We start from the raw sequence: 3,504 nt of genomic DNA, 5'->3' as shown, positions 1-3,504 counted from the left end.
GGCCTGACTCTCCCACCCCCAGAGAAGTGCAGGAACCAGGGATACATGTGAGACCAAGGATCAGAACACCTTGTTGAGGGGAAAGGAGGGGGAGACAACACTGATGGAGCTGGGTGTTAGCAGTCTGGCCTTTCAGTAGCTGGGCACAGCAGGGGAGGATTGCATGCAGGGTGAAGATGGGGAAAGAGAAGGAAGGAGCCTGGAGTCTGGACTAAGGGATGAGAATGACGGGAGGGGAGATACCACTTATTTTGGACTAAAGAAGACACTGGGGGCAGAACAGAGAGGCAGAAGAGCTAGCAACGAGAGGCCAGGAATATGAAAGCATTTAAAATGGGAGAAAGTCAAAGAGGAGCAAAGCTGGGATCCAGGAGAAGCAGCCCGGGCTCCTCTATCGCGCTCCCCAGGGTTTGCTGTCCCAGCAAGAAGAGTCTCCCCCTGATGGTGGTCTCTAGCCCTCCTTCTCCAGCATCAGCTCCCCTTTGATTCCAGCAGGTTTACCTTAATTAGGCAGTGACTTCTTGATGATAATGGTGGTGATGGCAGCGATGACTACTCAGTGGGTGGGACATTTGTCGAGATGCAGGTGATATTTGGGACCAGGATACACTGAGTGACTAATGAAGACCCTATGAAATTCCAAATGCTGTGTGAAACAGAGGTTGGTTTAAAAAAAAAAATCACAAAAGAAAGAAGAAATGACACCAGAAGGCAACAGCTGACCAAGGAACTGTGTGGTGTGTCAAGGAGATCACCAACCTGCGGTGAGGAAAGGCCGCCTCTCAGACCCTCGGGTTCCTCTCCAGTGATGGGTGGGGCTGGACAAGATACTCAGGTGCCTTTGTCTCCCCCCACCTTTTGTTCTCCAGACTCTGGTTCAATAAATATGAGCTGGTTCAGTGAGGCTTCCTTGCATTGATTGATGCGTTCAACGGGGCTCCAGATGCCTGACCTCCTTCCGCATGAGCCTGTCTCCCAGGATCTCAGGGGGCACATCCTCCATGGCTCCTCCTTCCTGCCCACTGGGCTCCCATCCTGTCATTTCCCTCAGACCCTGGAGCCCCCAGGCCCTATGGGACACCCAGGAGAGCCCGTGTCATCTGACTTGGGCTGAGCACGGGGATACTCCTCCTCCAGTCCCGGGGACAGGATGGACACAGGGCACCTGAGGGTGATTGAGAGCAGAGGGCTTGTGTGCAGGTGTGAGAGAGGGTCAGCCGTAAACAGAGGGGCAGAGGGAGACAGCACATCCCTCATCCAGGCTGCCTTCATGTTTCACCAGGACTCCTGCAGAAGCTTCCCCTCTCCTCTTGGCCAGAGCCTGGACCTCAAAGGGTGAAGGTTGAGCTTTGGGACCTTGCTCTTTCTTATCATAAAAGAGAATAATTTGTTTGCTGGAAGTTCACAGGAATATCATGACCTGACATCAAGAAAAAAGGCTCTAACACCAAGAAGGTTGCAACAAATAACCAGGCCCCTCGCTTACCTTTCTCATGAAAGGGTTTTGCTAAGAGTTTCAGGGAGTTTGGGATTTTTAAGTCATGAGTCACCTGTCTCTTTGCATGGCCCTGCAATGAACCTTCTTTGGTTCCAATTTCCACCATTTGGGTATTGTTTGGCCTCACTGTGTGTTGGAAACATGGACTTCCATTCAATAAAACAGGCAGTCCAAAGTACTCTGCTGGAGCCTCAATCCCTTGAAGGCAGAGGTGGACGCCAGGCTCACTACATCCCCTGGAGCAGGACTGGGGGGCTGGGAGAAGTGGGCAGGAAGGAGGGAAACTCTATCCAAGGCCATGTTCTGACCCAGTCACCCAACTGGGATTGCACCTGCCATGACCTTCTGAGGAAACTTCATGGAATGGCCTCAGGCTCATCCTCTCCAGGGAGGAAAAGGGAGCATCTGGGTGTTACTCTCACCCCCCTGGGCCTGCTCCATGGGGCACCAACTCTCTGTGTTTCCATGTGGAGCATGTGAGCACCAAACAGGCTCCCATCCCATGGTGACCCCTGTCTCAGGTGAGATCCCTGTGGTTCTGAGCAACAGACACCGAGTCTGACCAAGTGAGCACAGAAGAGAGTCCACTGGAGGGAACCGGGGCAGGTCAGAGAATGGAAAGAAGCCCCCAAACCTGTGCATTTCAGGAAGGACAGGAAGCAGGACAGGTCCCCCTGCAGGAGCTCCCGGTCTGTCCCCTGAGGCCTCTGCCAGCAGGGGGCTTAGGTCCAGGCACCTAGAATTCAGAGTCAAAATCCCAGGGCACAGAAGAGCTTGGGTTGGGAGACTATTCTTGGACCAATAGGTCAGGCTGAAGGATGAGAAGGATGAATGACTTTCCTGGGAGGAAAGTCTCAGGTGAAGAGGCTCCAGATTGAGTGCTTCCTGGATGCACATGAGCCCTCTTCTCAGACCAACAAAATGACCCTCCTCACCCTGTTCTGGGTCCAAGCATCCCACACACAACAGTAAGTGCACCACCTTTTCACACGGTTCGTCCTGTTCGTGTTCATGGGGTTCTTGCGGCAAGAATACTTTGGCCAACTGATGTGAAGAGACGAGTCACTGGGAAAAAGCCTGATGCTGGGGAAGACTGAGGATTACTGGCTACTCTGGGCTCTGTCCTTGGGGCTTTTTCAGGCCAGAAGGGTAGCAGAATTATCAGAATTTCAGTCACTTCTATCCAACCAAGGACTGTAGCTGCCTTCAAGAGAAATCGACAAAAAATGACTATCTCACCCTTTACCCATCATTCAATCTGTATTTGACTCCCCTCAAAATCCTTCTGTTCTGCTCCTTCTCCTGAGCCCTCGCATGGCGGTTTTGCACTCTCTACTTTTGTGTTCTGTACTTTGTACCAGGTCTAGAGTGTGTGGTTGTTGCCTGCAAGAGAGTCTGCTTGTCAGGAGCTTGTCTTACATGATTTTTGAGCCTTACTTCTTTCTCTGACTTGTTGTGTGATCTGAAGAAGTCGCGTCCCTGCCTTTTTTTTTTCTTTCTCTCTTTTTATCCCCCAAGTTTTTCATTTTATTTTATTATTTTTTTTTTTTTTTTGGATTTTTTCATACATTGACATGAATCAGCCGTGGAGTTACATGTATTCCCCATCCCGATCCCCCCTCCCACCTTCCTCTCCACCCGATTCCTCTGGGTCTTCCCAGCGCATCAGGCCTGAGCACTTGTCTCATGCATCCCACCTGGGCTGGTGATCTGTTTCACCATAGATAATATACATGCTGTTCTCTCGAAACATCCCACGCTCGCCTTCTCCCACAGAGTCCAAAAGTCTGTTCTGTACTTCTGTGTCTCTTTTTCTGTTTTGCATATAGGGTTATCATTACCATCTTTCTAAATTCCATATATATGTGTTAGTATGCTGTAATGATCTTTATCTTTCTGGCTTACTTCACTCTGTATAATGGGCTCCAGTTTCATCCATCTTATTACAACTGATTCAAATGAATTCTTTTTAACGGCTGAGTAGTGTTCCATGGAGTATATGTACC

Source organism: Muntiacus reevesi, chromosome 1 (genome assembly GCF_963930625.1).
Source record: "Muntiacus reevesi chromosome 1, mMunRee1.1, whole genome shotgun sequence".
NCBI classification, from domain to species: Eukaryota; Metazoa; Chordata; class Mammalia; order Artiodactyla; family Cervidae; genus Muntiacus; species Muntiacus reevesi.
Note: the sequence above shows the minus strand (reverse complement) of the source record.